General features: G+C 33.5%; 1 protein-coding gene across 4 annotated transcripts in view; it reads right to left on the bottom strand.

Annotated features, from left to right (window-relative positions):
• Positions 1–16,569, bottom strand: part of HTR2C (5-hydroxytryptamine receptor 2C) — a 307,776-nt gene that overhangs the window by 269,443 nt on the left and 21,764 nt on the right. For all 4 annotated transcript variants that reach the window (XM_025983878.2, XM_072744528.1, XM_072744530.1 and 1 more), the window contains exon 2: positions 14,396–14,457. The gene's annotated coding sequence lies outside the window, so the exon portion shown is untranslated. The remainder of the gene's footprint in view (positions 1–14,395; positions 14,458–16,569) is intronic.

The following is a 16,569-nucleotide window of genomic DNA, read 5'->3' as shown; positions in this document are numbered from 1 at the left end:
TCATAAAGTCATTGATCAAAGACTGTGAACCATGAACTTTTGTAAATGTATAGTGTTCCTATCAAAACAAGCCTTTCTCTATAGCTCTTCTAGTTTTGTCCTAGTTTTGGTATGCTGCCTTACCAATCAATGCCCATTTGAGTGCTCAGCCATTCTGGAATTCTAAGAATAGTTTGGCTTCAAGCACATAGAAGGGAGTTAATTATAACTCTTGGTATGTGAATCACCTTTATCATCTCACCAGGCATGGCTGCATTGATATAATTAATTAATTGGTCAATTAAAATTAAGACAACACATCTTATATGCACTGTGAATAATCAGCTTTAGAAGTAGTTCTTTTCCCAAATAGTTGTACAAATGTACACTTCCACCAATGATGCATAAGAAATCTAGGTGATTTACATTTCTTCAAATACTTGGCTCTTTCAAACTTTTTGAATCTTATAGATATGATTGCCATAAAATGTTCCATTTCTTTCTTGCCTGACCTCCCTAGATGAAGAAGTTCCATTACCAAAGATGGGGTTTAGAACTTTTCCTAGGCACTTGAAACAGAATGGAACCAAATACCAGAACTTTCTCAGCAAAATGAGAACTATGGGTGATATTCTAGATCTTTCTCAGCTAAAGGTTTTAGAAAATGAGGAGAAAGAAAACAATTCAAAAGAATAGTACTCAATTTAAAAGTAGGAAAACAAGTGCATTCCAAAAATTAAAGTACATATATAATCTTATCTGTGATGTATAAAAGAACATATTTTCCTGCCTAAAATTCTAGAATAATGGCAAATTGAAGGGGAAAATATGAGTTAGCCCTTGTTTCTGCTTTTCCAGTGATGGAGGCCTATTTGCAAAGTGTTGGTTAATCAGTTAAAATATAGACACACTCTTAAATGTGCAGACCACTTGATAGACATAAATACAAAAAGAGGAAAAATATCATGTGACAAACTGGTTATTAATTATGGATTTTAATAGTTTACATTTCCTTTGGGAGAACATCCATTTACGAAGTTGTGGTCCATTTAATTCAATATTCAGAAAAACACATGTTCAGTATTCCACAGTTTTGAAAAGCAGTTGTTTTTCCCAGAGTGATTATTTTATATGTAATTATGATTGCAACAGCCTGAATCCTAAATTATAATGTCACTTTCAATATGCATACTCATCAAAACGCAATGTGGTAGTAGAGACAAGCCAACCTACAAGAAATTTAGTCAAGGTTTTTATTTGATTAATGGCCGTCATTCTATCCCTATCTTTGGTGATGTGCCACTATTCTAACTACGTCTAACCACGTCCCGTTAAAATCATGTACTTGCCTAACATGAATTGTAACCATATTATTCAATGCCTTTTGCTTTTATGGATGACTGAAATTTGAGAGAAGCATGTCTAACAAATAAGTTATTTAATATAAAGACATAAACACCAAAAGACCCCAGCTTTTCTTAGGCACAAGATAGATAATATTTTAATACTGTTCCTAAAGGGAGGGCAAACGCCTACTACTTAAATGCTTATATCAATTTTTTAGATATACCATGTATTAGAGAAACATTTCTGCTGAAAAATTAATTACTGACCTTGTAAAATCTTGATGTGATAAGTCATGACGAATTGATGCAGACTAGTTGACTAAAATAGCTTTTGGAATTCAACAGGTATTCAAATATATAGCTTCATTTTTTGATATTGAGGGTAAGCACTCTTAAAGGAGCAGATCTGTAAGTTTCACTTTCAGATTGGCACTATGATCTAATGATATGGTAATCCATCTATGGTCATTACAGACTCTTAAGATAACTATATATGTGTCAGAAAAACAAAATGTCTCTCTTTGGCTTGCTTTTACTATATCCTTCTAAAAAAATTAACAGTGTCTAAACTTGTGGTGAGCACTGAGTAATGTCCAGAATTGCTGAATCATTATGTAATACACCTGAAACTAACGTAATTCTGCATGTCAATTACACTTCCATTTTTAAAAAAGTAACAAAAAATGAAGTAAGAAAAAAAATTAATTGATCAACCAGCAAGTATTTGTGGAGCTCCTAGAATGTCAAAGGGACTTATGTGATTGTCTGGATAGGGTATAAAAAGACAAATAGGCTGCATAATGAGATGGGAGACATAATGATGACAGTTATGTATACAATTCATTCCAATTTATAAGCTCACTTCCTGAAGGCTCTCCCTCTGAAATGAAGGCTTCATTGATTTCTCTCCTCTTCATACCTGTATAATCCTTATTGCTTAGAGCACGCTATTTTGCTCTTTGTAACCTGCTTTTTCTTTTTTTTTTGCTTTATGTTAATCTCATCTTGCCAAGAAGATCAAGAGCAAGCTGAGAGGTCAGAGATCTTGGCCAATAGTTATCTGCAACTCCCAAAATTCCAGGCATAGTGCTGATCCCATAATAGTTATTCATAATTATTTTGGTGAATTAATCTGATATTCAAAGTGATATTATCCAGATACCTTAGTCCACTCGTTCTTTATTATAACCTCCAAAGACACAAAGAGAAGTAGAAAAGATGTAATGTAGTGTATCACCATCAACTATAGGTTCTAGACTCTTCTATTAGTCAAATGCTTACAGAAAATTGTGTGAAAACTTCTGAATAATTTAGAGTAATAAACAGCATCCTTTTCCTGGGACAGGGGTATTTTGATATGATAACTGTTGCGTTTTGCTTTTTAAAAACGGTTACATTATTTTTCATTTTAATGCAAACTTAATGTACTGCCTATTAATATGAAGAGTCAAACATAATGATCTTGGACTTATGTAATCTTCCAAAAAACTAAACTGAGAACTTTATGCTCTCTGGGGCATGATATCATAAAGTATAATGAAGGCAGGGTTGCTGGAGCTGTCTTCTGCCAATTCTTACTATCCAAATTGCCACTGACCTTCCCCTGAAAGCTTTAGAGAGTCTCACATCCTTTCGTCTTCCTCTAATTCAGTGACTATCTATCATTTCTCACAGCTCTAACTCTGCCATAGGGAATCTCAATCAGTTAATTGTGGGAGGGAAACAAATTATTTTGAAGTGACAGAAATCAATGTTGGATAACACTAAACTAAAGAAAGTTATCTGGGAACCTGTCATGGATTATAGTGTAGGGTCATAGAAACTTGAAACAAATCATTATTTATTCCTTCTATTTCATTTGCTTTGGTGTCTTCCTTGGGAATCTAACATAAAAATCAATTTCCAAAGTTTATGAATATTAAGAAGTGATAAGCTTCATTCAACTTTTTCTAAAAGGTTGTCTTGATAGGATGGGACATTGAATAGATGATCAGATTTTTAAAGTTGTGACTTGGAAAAACTTAAACCACATCATAGTCCCAAACACTGGAAAGCTACCCTAGCATGACATGCCTCTGTAGCCACCTGGTGGTAGGGGAGGCTTGTTACAGGTGTAATAATTGGAGAGCACGATACCAAAGCATCTGAGCTATGAGACAAAGATGAGAGATCGAGCCCATGTATCTGAATACCTACAGGAGTTTTTCTTTGGAAGAGCAGCTATAAATATGATCAAGACCCCTTAATTAGCATCTTCCTCTTACGATATTCTCCATGCTGCTCTCACCTTATCCCATTACCAAATATAACCCAATAATGTAACAGGCCCCATCAGCTCTGCCTCACTCAATGCTCATTGGTTTCCAAGCTTTTTGTGAACCCCTCCCCCTCAGCACACATTCTTGAACTGCCTTTCTTCTGGCCCTCTCTTATATCCTAAATTCAACTGTCTTCAGTGTTGAGCTCACAGGCCACTTCTAATACCTCATCACGACCCAAGCTAATCTTAATCTTTACCCTTTCTTCATTTGTTTGTCCTCCTTGACTTTACTGCTTTTTTCCCCCCTGAGCTATCTTTTCAATGATAAATTCTCAAGTAAGCATCCCCCCCATAGAATCATTCTTTAAAAATGTACTTTTTAGCTCAGATTTTATTTTAACAATTTAGAGAAGACACTGCAATATAAGTTTTCTTAGGATACTAGAGCTACTTGGTCATCTTTTTCCCTTTTAGAATCAGAGGTTACTGTCAGCCAATAACATCAAGATCTGTTTGTAAACTGAAAATCTGGCTTACCCTTTAAAGGCAGGAGGAGTGCCAAAACTCATCACAATGCATATAAATGAAGGAAAGCACCAAGGAGCAAACAATGGAAGGAAGGTGTGTGCTGCACTTAAATGTTAGCACATCAAGTACCAAAATCAATTGTAAATATAATTTAAAAAATAAAGTGTAATAAAGACTAATTCATTTGTATTTTTATATCCAGGGGAACATGATGTGTTTTGTTAAAATGAAGTTGCAGAGATAAGTATATATCCAATTATAGGAAGCTTTCTCTGCAGAAATCTAAAGATACAAAAATAATAAATAATAATGGAAATGAGTCATTTATTCACTCTGTGTCCAATATTTATTGAACACACTTATTGAGCACTTTCATATTATCAATAAACATTCCTTCAACTATGAAAATACAACTTTTGAAATGGGGCACAAATGAATGAATTTTAATAGGCTTATAACTAATACTCTTTTGTGACATACACAAATACATAAGAAATATCTGTTTACATCCTTAGTGATATAAATGATAGGAAATAGTAGGTAGAGAAGAAAAAAACTCAGAAACTTTGAAGTATGTGCTGAGTATTTCAGCTCTAAACTCAGCCTCCTGATTCTAAGCACTTAAACTAAGGTCATTTTTTAGTCAAACATTGTTTTCTGAAGAGAAACTGTCAACTTTATCAGACAGGTGCATGCTGCTAAATAATTGGAAGAATGAATATCTACCATCTTATTTGCCCTTATTTAAAAATAAAAAGCATCCCTCAAGAGAAAATTTATGGGGTTTTGATGTTTATTAAGTGACTTCTATAATACTAGAACTTTAAGTGGGTTGTTTCATGTAATACCTTTAATATAGTTGTATTATACTGACTTTCATGTTATGGCTGAGGTAAAAAAGGCTGAGAGGCATTAAGTAAATAGCAATAATACTACTGACAATAACAGCAAGAAAACAACAGCTAATTTCTCCTTAACATCTGCTATGTGCTATATACTGCATATTACCAGATTTACACGATAGCAGTTTTTCTTAAGCAAGTCCAAATGAGTCAGGGAGCCTTGGCTAACTCACTTAAGCCCTCTGGGACTCATATGTGAAGTATGGGTAATAATAACCATTTTTATTAAAATTTGAAAAATAAATGGAATACTTTGTATAATTTTCAGCACATTGCCTGGCATTGAGTAGATGTTCAATAAATGATAATTCATATTATAACTAAATGTAACATCCCTCCTCATTTGATAGGAAACCTGGTCACAGATCCTTTGAATGTCAAAAAATTTTTTTTGAGGTGCCTGGGAGGCTCAGTTGGCTGAGCATCTGATTCTTGATTTCTGTTCAGGTCATGATCTCAGGGTTCTGTGATGGAGCACTGTGTCAGGGGCTCTCTAAAAAAAAAAATAAAATAAAATTTCCTATGTGTACATTTGCTATTCTTCCTAACTTCCTTTATTTTTATTTTTTTTTCCTAACTTCCTTTAATAAGTTGCCTTTCCTGTCATGGTTAGTCAGTATTTGAGTCACCTAAAATTTTCTGACCAAAATTTTAGCTTTCCCCCTATTGCACAAAAGTAAAAACTCTCCCTCTGCTCTGCCTCCCATTTTTTATTTTTACCCCCCAGGGTTATGACTGAGTCACAGCTACTGGTAGATACATTCTCTATTTTGGAGGAAATCTAAGTAACTAAACGGTAGTAAAATTTCTCCATTTATTAGATTGTTATGAGAATTTTTACAAATTCCTGAAGTCCTTTTTAAGTTCCCAGCAAATGTTAATTCACTTCCAACATTCTAATAAAACACAACTCCAAAACAACTGGATGAAGTCCTTTTGGGAGGGATGAGATGAGAAATGGAAGGAGAATTAGAGGAAGACCTTTCTAGAAAGTATTGGGATTGAGTTAATTTTCTGCTTGATAGCCTATCTTTCATAATTCTGAACTCTGGTGCTTTGTAACATCCCATCATCTCACTCCACGGTGACTTCCAGAGAAATCATAGACACATGCTCATTTCACCTCAGCATGCATGCCTACTCAGTAGTTCATCAGCAATGTCAGTCAGATGCTGAAGCATTTGTAGAGACCATCTTTTTAATCTTGAATCCTCACTTCTTCGCTTCCCTTGTTAGTCTGTGGTGTGCTTTGTAATAATGGATAAACTGTTTGACTACCCTGCCCCGTCTGGCTTTGGGATGTTCATTTCACTTTTCCTCCATGAATTTGCAAACCTTAATTATTTATATAAAGCTTCCATAAAGCTTTCATCTGAGAACAATCTGCTGTCACTTGCAGAGAGTCCTGACCTTTCAAATGCAGTTTTTCCTGCTTTCCTTAATCATTTCTTTTCTCTTTCTCCCTCTAAGCAGACCAGTCTTCTCTTTAAATTCCAAAATGAGGAACTTAATAGGATCCTCCACTTCTCATTCTGCCTGCTCACTTGACACCACAACTCATTAAAATCTGAAACCATTTTTTTTAGGATTTGTTTATTTATTTTAGAGGGGGGTGGAGGAGCAAACAGAAAGAGGGAGGGAGGCAGCCTCAAGCAGACTCCACACTGAGTGTGGACTCAACCCCAGGACCCTGAGACTATGAGTTGAGCTGAAATCAAGAGTCAGATGCTTATAACCCACTGAGCCCCCCAGGCGCCCCAAAATCTGAAACCATTTAAATATGCATATAAGGAATCCCTATTTCCTTGGAGCCTTCCCAGTCCAGAAGGGTTTGTTGTCCTCCTGCCACACTCTTATGTTCTCAGTTTAGAGAACAGTAATGCTGTTGCTTGCCTATTTCTCTTTCACTACTTCCCACTCCTCTCTTCAGAAAAGCCTTGCATCTTCAAGTCTTAGCTCAACTGCAATCTTCTCCACAGAGCCTGTCCCATCACACACATTCAGCTTCTGGCAAATTTATCCATTGGCACTTCATATTCTAGCAGGGTGGTTGGCAAACTGTTTTTGTATGGTCCGTGAGCTAAGAATGGTATTTACATTTTTATATGGTTATAAAAAAATAAAAGGATGAATAATATATCATACTATGTGAAAACTGTATGAAATTTGAACTTCAGTGTTCATGCTTTTATTGGAACAGAGCCACATCCATTCATTTATATGTTGCCTATGGCCAACTTCATGGTACAACAGTAAAGCTGAGTAGTTGCAAGAGATTATATGGGACACAATATCAGAAATATTTACTATCTGTCCCTTTACAGAAAAAGTTTGTTGACCCCTGTGCTATTACTTTGCTACTCCAAGTGTGATTCATGGACCAACAACATGGTCACCTGGGAGCTTGTTAGAAACGTAAACTCTTTGGCTCCTTTCCAGATCTACTGAATCACAATCTGCAGCTTAACAGGATTCCCAGATGATTCCATCCACAATAAGGTTTGAGAATCATTGCTCTAGCACTCATTGTACTATCTTAAAATTGTTTGTCAATATTTTAACAGATGAAAAAATGGAAACGACTAGGATATTAAAATGTATGAGTTATGGCAGATATATGTAATTTAAGACAGATTTGGATCAGTGCAAAATAGGAAAATGAAATTTAGAGGAATAAAAATAAAATACAGTATGAAATTAAAGCAGAAATAAGAAAGCTTAGTTAGCCAGGAGGAAATATAAACTCCGGATCATATCACGTATCAAGGTATTCATTTAGTTACATCACATTTCAACTATATTCTTATATATTCACATATTCAATGTTATTAATACTATAATCTATGAATATATACTCAATTTTTTAGCGTGAAATATAAGTCCCACTGGCAATAACTCATTACTTTATAGGTTATGCAGAATTTATTTGTCATGAATTTGAATTTGCTTATTTGATAATGCATAGCAGTGATATGATTTAGTTATCTTAAAACGTGAATATGAAGCTCTTGGTGAATGATACAGGGCAAGAGAATCCTATTCAAAATCCCTATTGGACTGCTTAACAATTCAAATGTGGTATTAGGCATTTATGTGTCAATTGCTTGTATAGCTAATGTCACATTTGAAGTCATGGCGATGCTTTCACTGCTGTCAGATGATAGCTCACATCAGGCAACTCTATGTTAAGATCTTAGTGACTAAGGCCTCTACTTTTTCACCTGTGAGTTTTTAATACATAATATCTATTTGTTCTTTCGGTTTTTCAGTCTATGAATATTTACTGAATCATATGCTAGACACTCTGCTAGATGCTAAAAATACAATATTCAGCAAAAGTCAATACTGTCTCTGATGTCATGAACTTCACATCTAGTGGAGGAGATTGCAATGTCTAACTAATCACAAACATAAATGTATAATTATAAACTGCAATAAGTGCTATGATGGAAGGCTATACAATGTTGTCTATGACCGTATATAACAGAGGAAGCTTACCTAAAACCAGGTGATAAGGTTGGCCAGAATTCTTCCCTGTTCTCAGAAGAATTATCTTTTGGGCTGTGCTTTAAAGGCTTCATAGGAGTTAACTGGTGCTGTGAGTGTTAGGAAAGGTGTGAAACCCAAGGAAGTAATCACAACAGAAGCTAGAGCATGATGTGTTCAAGGAACCAAAAGTAGACAGTTGTAATTGGAGCATTCATGAGGGAGGTGAGGGAAAATGGTTAAATATGGTATGGAAGAGGTAGATAGGAGCCAGATTAGGTTCTCTCATAAACCATAATAAAGATTTTGGTATTTATTCTAAGAGCAATAAGAATTGGGACAATGGGATTTGGGAATGCAAATGTGTAATTGGGACAATTATTTAGAAGGCTGTTCAGACAACAGGCGATGGAAAGCCAAACCAGTATGAGGATGCTAGAAATGGAGTGAAGACATTCAGAAGCTAAAGTTGAGAGGAGTTAGTGATGAAATTGATTATGGGGCATAAGGGATAGGAAGATGTTCAAGAATGACCAAATGTTTCTTGCCTAATCCAACCATCTAAATGACAGGGTCATAGCCAATGATGCTAAGAAACTTGCAATACATTCAGAGTATATTCTCGTATAATCAAAATCCTATGAAGTCAATGGGAATACTCAATGGCATGGCAATCACTTATATATAGATTTCAACTCATAAATATTTTTAATGAACATACCCAAATATGTGTTCTGATTTTCATATTTTATTAGATTCTTCTTATTAGTTTAGTATTAGCTTACTAGTATCTCCAAAGATACAAATAAAGATACTTAGTTTTGAGAAAGTTAAATGAAGAATGGTACCTAGATGTACAAAGAAAGAATATTTCTTTGTGCTTGCTAACAAGTTCACATACATCATGTATTATTTGTCTGGGTCATATGTTTGATTTTGGTGGGGGAAAAAGAATTTTCAAAGAAGAGCAAAATGTGATAAAAACATGATGCAAATATGCACATATTCATTTCATACAAAATTTTGCATCATTAAAATATCTGTATTTTATTTGAAAGATATGTGCCATTTCTAAAATGATGGCCATATGCACTAAAGTTAAGACTAATAAATATTTTAAAAGTGTGAAATAAAAAATCAACATTATTTATGTCATAAATTCCTTGATCACGATAGCCTCTGATATGTGTATTAATTTACTTGTTGTAAATACTTAAATTACTCCCATATTGTATATTTCAGGAGATATGAGCGTTTTCGAAATGTATAATTTAAAAGTGCAAACATGTTTTTGAAAGGCATATGTTCAGAAACAGAAAACACAAATAGAAAACTATTTTACTACCATAATCTAGTGTGAATAGACATGTAGCTCTACTTTGAAACTGCTTGGCTAATTACTTTTCCAAAATACAGTAACTTTCACTTATTGTGAAAAGCAGAAATATTAGGATGTGGGCATTCTTTTTTTTTAATAATAAATTTATTTTTTATTGGTGTTCAATTTGCCAACATACAGAATAACACCCAGTGCTCATCCCGTCAAGTGCCCCCCTCAGTGCCCATCATCCATTCACCCCCACCCCCCGCCCTCCTCCCCTTCCACCACCCCTAGTTCATTTCCCAGAGTTAGGAGTCTTCATGTTCTGTCTCCCTTTCTGATATTTCCTACCCATTTCTTCTCCCTTCCCTTCTATTCCCTTTCACTATTATTTATATTCCCCAAATGAATGAGACCATATAATGTTTGTCCTTCTCCGATTGACTTATTTCACTCAGCATAATACCCTCCAGTTCCATAGGATGTGGACATTCTAACCTATGTTGCCAGTCTCATTGGATTTTGGTGCAGGCTAGTCAGCTTATGTATATAGTATATAGTTTTTCAGATTATCAATTGGCTCAATTACATTATTAAAATAAATATTTCTTTAAGTACTTAGTTAAAGACATGTTTTTTAGTTCAATTGGTTATTATAAAGGCCAACTTAAATTTTTAGAATATATTTTTAAAACTGTATTTGTTAAGTTCAATTTAGTTAACATATAGTGTACTATTACTTTCTGAGGTAGAATTTAGTGATTCATCAGTTGCAAATATCAGTTGCATATATCAGTTCCATATTATATCAGGTGCCCTCCTTAATGCCCACTACCCAATTAATTACTCTTTATCCTCACTTACCCTCCTCCAGCAACCCTAGTTTGTTTTCTATAGTTAAGAGTTTCTTGTGGTTTGTCTCCCTTTCTGATTTTTCCCCCTTCTGATTTTGTTTTATTTTATTTTTTCTTGTCTTTCCCTATGTTCATTTGTTTTGTTTCTTAAATTCCCCATCTGAGTGAAATCATATGATATTTGTCTTTCTCTGACTTATTGTTTCGCTTAATATAATACTCTCTAGCTCTAGCCATGTCGTTGCAAATGGCAAGATTTCATTCTTTTTGATGGATGAGTAATATTCCATTGTATATATGTACCACATTTTAATTTTTGGAATATTAATACTAGTGACAATTGTGAGGAATGTGGAATTATCTTATAATTCCTTGGTTTTGGAATTTCCTTGGTTTTCCTATGCTTTTAACATCTATATATATTCATTTACCAGAGTATGCCTGATTATCTTTTCCCAAGCTACTGTTATTTTATCATTACTAGTTAAATAGTTATTATTGAACTAATTATTGAATATATCATTAAATATGTATTATGTGCAAGACACAATGTTGCTTCCAGTAGATGATATAAAAGGCATATTCTCTGCAGGAACATACAACAGTTTAATACTCAATTCTGTACCCCTTTCATGAGTTTTGATTATGTATTATTTACTTTAATCAGATGAAGAGTTGAAGATTTATAAAATGTATTTAATTATTTTATCAAATCCACGAAATAAAATATTTGAGAATAAAACAAAAACTACAATACAATGCAAAGTAAAATCATGGCATTGTTTATCAATGTAGGTAACATTTGATTTTGTTATAGTCTATTTATGTTTTCATTAAAGTAATTTGATAACCTAAAGAACTTTATAATAATACTTATATATCAGAGAACACACATTAAAAAAAACTTCTGTTAAGTGAACTTGCATTTATTTGTAGCAACACAAATTCACATGGTTAAAAGTGTAAAAGATAAAATTATTAAATTATCAATAAAGGTTTCAAAAAAGTGACAAGCATAAATCCGGTCATGAGATTGTAGAACCAACATATGTACATCATTTATTCATTTACACGAACCCTTTCTGTGAAGAAACTAAGTGCTAATATGGTTTTACAGAAAAAAGATAATATTTACCTTTAATACTTACTAATATTACAAACCTTATCCAGCTCAGGAGGAGCACAGTTGTCCAACTGATCATTTTTCACAGGAGACATTGAATACATTACCTAAATTATTACCTTAGCTGTGATGTATATATACATACATATATGTATATACATACATATATATAATCACAGTAGCATAGGTGGCATTAAGTAGGGCTTTAGGGAAGGTGTTACTAAGTTTGAATGATACCTGGAGACAAATCAGGTCAACTGACTTTTATTTTTAAAGGTCAGTTGCATCTTATATAGCCACAGACATCACCAGGGACCCACATATAAAAAACTCAAGGAATATCAGGGTGTGGATGTATATACATTATCATAAAACTCTTAGTACTCTCCTGTGTACAGTGAGAATGAACATACTTAGTAACATTAACAAAATTATTCCCCATAAATAACCAGACTCTAACTTTTTATATTAAATATAATTAAATGTGTTGCACATCCATTTTTATGTCACCAGCATGCCCTGATGAGGTCAGCCTTTTGGAGAAGTGAAGTAGGCAGCAAGTTTACATACCTGCGTGATGAGATTTGGGGGATATTTTCTCTTCGGGCCAATCAAGGAATTCAATTGTTGGAGTCACATTTTCAATGTTAAAATGTGTCTCTCTCTGGATAGGGTAGGGCTTGTTAGATATTGCCACCCTAGGATGAATTTGTGTATCAAATCTTTTCCAATTAATGGCTGGATAAAAACAAGGTGTCAACAGGCATATGTACCAAGGTGGGCCCAGGGCTTGAGGAAGAACAAGGAGCTCTCGTAATATGGAGACAATATGGTAAGGACAGAACAGCGCTGAAAGGGAGACACTAAAGACGAAATTGGCTTACGTCACGTTCTACTAAGGCTGACCTTGGTTTTTACTAGCTTGTACTGTCATTACTTCCTTATGATGCCATTGATATATATGAGGTGGTCTCTGTGTGAGTAGGCACCATCTGCAGCTTGAGAGTGTAAACTTACCTGTGTGTCCACATTAACCTATTTCATCAATGCCGTGAAAACATCTGTGGGAAAACTTGGATCTTCACAAAAGTATAATGAGTGACTTCCCATGTACTCTCAGGACAGCTGCTTGGACTCTTAAAGATTTTATATTTTACACCTTTTGAATTTCATGTTTCTGTTATGGAAAGCTGCCTATAGCATCAAGAATTTTTTTAATATATATTAAACAAAGGAAGTGTAACCTTTGTGATCATCTTAAATGGTGAGTCATCAAATTACAAAATAGGACAATTTGATGTTGACCATTTTGACTATGGTATATTTTAATGTAGCCATTTTGGTGCAACTGTCTTGAGGCACAGCCTCTGTTTTCTTCTTCTATTTTTCGATCAGTAATAATATGTTCAGCAGACATTCCCAGCCATATCCCATCTCTAACCTCTTTTCAATTTCGATAGACTTCCTTTTTCCACTTTATTTTGTACTATTTAATGTTTATGTAATGAATATATATTCATTTCATACTAAAAGAGTGTTAAAATTTCACTGTAAAAGTAAGTTAACCTCTATGATCATTATCAGTTTTTCTTCCAGCACTACCATTCTAAAAACATTTTGCGGGGTTAAATACATGTGTGTGACTTTGGGAACAATCAGAAATTTAATTGAGAATTAAATAGTCTGTGTGTAGTCTGGAGCTTAAAATAAGGGACCTAATTTTGGCCTACTTTGCCTAACTGGTAATAACATGCTTAGGAAACCTATAGAATGCAGAGTGGTCTATTCCCTAAATCAGTGTTTTTGACATTTATAACTTGATACCCTTTTTTGAGAAACAAAGTTCTCAGTCTCCCATTCTACTCTTTCTGAGATTTTTAGGTCCATCCATCAAGAATATTTTTATGGATTTCACTTTCAAAAATTTGTGATAGGAGAACAATAGCTGGATTTTCCTTTTTTAACTTTTTGTAAAGATTTTATTTATTTATTTATTTATTTATTTATTTATTTAACACAGAGAGAGGGATAGAGAGAGCACAAGCAGGCAGAAGAAGAGATAGAAGCAGGCTCCCCACTGAGCAGAGACCCCGATGCCAGGACCCCAAGATCATGACCTGAGCAGAAGGCAGACACTTAACAGACTAAGCCACCCAGACACCCCACAGTAGCTGGATTTTCTATGGCCTAATCTCAGACAGGAGTTTGTTTCTGTAAGAGAAAAACTTCAAATTCATATTTTGTCTTCACTAGTCTAATTGTTCTTATTTATGCTACTTTATTTGATATTTATTTAATATAAAGTCAGGGTGGTGATTAAACACTTTGGAAAGGTTGTCTGCTTAACACATTATTTGGTAATAAAATAGGCTAAGGTTTTTTTGTTTTTGTTTTTTTTTTATTAGGTTCCACTAAAATGTTGTGTATCAATTAAATAATTTTCTTTTCCAGATATGGTAAGTGACTAATGGAAATTTTTTTTTTTTTAAGTTCAGGAATAGGTCCACATTACCAAAATAATAGGAATCCCCTGACTATAATGGTTGAATATTACAGCAAAATGAGAGTCCTGGAGCATGTTTATAGGTATACTTACAATTATTTTTGAAGGACGGCAATCATTGGCCTATAGATGCTCATGGATATTGGATGATATCCCTGAAAACAAACATTTAGAAAAATGCAATGAGAACTCTATAAGAAAAAAGCAGTTTAGGATAACTATTTACACTATTCATGTATAAAGCATAACTGAATAGTAATGAAGCTGATATCTATAAGCACCAGAAGACAGTTTCATTTATATAAAATTAATGTAAAAAATCTCCAAACATCTCCAATCTCAAACATCAGCAGCTTAAAGAGAAAGTAAAATATCAATAAGCATTGTAAATGAACTGGCAAAATTATGATTCAAATATCAAGTTAAAACATTATTTCACATAAAATCATTACAAACCAGAATTATTAAATTGTTTTTTACCCATAGGTACAAAACGATACTAGAAGGTGGAAAGGGAAATTTGAAAAATCACCATTTCATATCAATTATTTTAAAAGTATCAATTGATATTTATTTTGTGATTTGAAAACAAAATTATTACAAATATTAGCTAGTTACATTTTTGTAGGACAAAGAAATTTGCCATAAGAACATTAATATTTAACATGTTTTAAACATAAGAAATTTCCTAAAACACATAAGACATGGCCAAAAATTTTAAATACACATATTTTCTTAAAATATAAATCTGGGAACCCACTCAGAACCCCAGGGTTGGTATAAAGATTATTTTAAGTTAAAGACATTTTGAGATTCAACATATAGAGAAAAAGAAAGCCTCCTCTGAGCGTCTCTTATTGAATAAAAGCTGCAATTTCTGAGAAGTGAGGCTATCAGAAATCCTCTCTCCGTAGAACTCTATGGCTCTGTAGAAGATGGAAAGACCACTCATACCTATACCTGTAGATACAAACACTATCACAAACTAATCTCTTGTCTGTTCTCTTAAAAACCCATCTATCTTTTCTAAAGAAACCTATTTGTTTATCCCAGAGAAGTTGTTCCTAACTCCTCCCTTTTTCCCACTAAGTTAGTTATAGAAGTCTTTAAATTTACAATTAAACAAGCCAGCTGCTTTTTTTTTGTTGTTGTTGACTCCATATGTATATGAAAGAAACTTTTTCTCCTGTTAATCTCTCATTTGTCAGTTTAATTTGCAGTTCTCGGGTATGGAACCCAACAGGGTAGAGCAAAGGTTTTTCCTCCCCTACAAAATTAATTCTTCCTTTCATCCAAGTAAATAAAATCAAGCAATGTAAAGACCATTAAAGTTATAAGAAATATGTAATAAATATTAATTATACTATTTGAAGACATTAAAATATTTTCTTAGCTCACAAATTTATCAATATAAGTTAACATATTTGAGGCATAATATCAAATACTCATGCAATAAATTTTAAAGTCACAATTTAAATATTTCAATGTGACTATGCTCTTAATCATTCAAGAGATAACAGACTATAACAGAAAATTGTTATATTTTTCATTCCTTTAATGAAAGAGCAAAGAAAGTAAATAAAAGTAAAAAAAGTAGTTCTGATTTCAAATTAGTGAAAAACAGCATGGGTAAAAGCTGTTATTTTAATATAAACATCAGAAAACACATTTGATATTATAAATTTGCTCTGGCATTTTCTTCTCTCCTATAGCTCTAAATAATACAAAGATTTATGAAATAAATATGTGAAAGCACCTCTTCATGAAATGATAGGGGATCTATAGTAAATAAAAATAATAAAAAATAAAAATAAAAGTAATTTCTTCATGAAAAAGGATATAAGACTGGTTCTACCTAGTATATTTCAAGAAGCAGAGGTACAAAGTTAATAATTTTTGAGCAATGATGAGACTCCATGCTAGCTGAAGCAAATGGCCAAGCTATTCTCTGTACAATAAAAATTAAATATATAATTGCAGAAAAGCATGAAATCATTTCAGTACATAGTAATGAGCTGTTCTACCTGCTGTAACTCCCACTTAATTTTACCTAACTGTAGAAGTGCTCTTGCAGGGAATAAGACATTTGTGGTCAGAGAACTGCTGTCAATGGAATTACAGCCCCCTAGTGGTTAACTGTGACGATTGCAGTCAGAACAATGTGAGCTATGACTGGGATTGTGTCATTTATTCATGAAGGATTTATTGTGGGTTTCCACACCCTCTTGGCAGGAGAATTGAGATATAATGAAGCATTTATACTCCTT

Source organism: Vulpes vulpes, chromosome X (genome assembly GCF_048418805.1).
Source record: "Vulpes vulpes isolate BD-2025 chromosome X, VulVul3, whole genome shotgun sequence".
In the NCBI taxonomy this organism is placed as follows: domain Eukaryota; kingdom Metazoa; phylum Chordata; class Mammalia; order Carnivora; family Canidae; genus Vulpes; species Vulpes vulpes.
The sequence above is the reverse complement of the archived record's forward strand: the minus strand, read 5'-3'. Positions and strand labels throughout refer to the sequence as shown.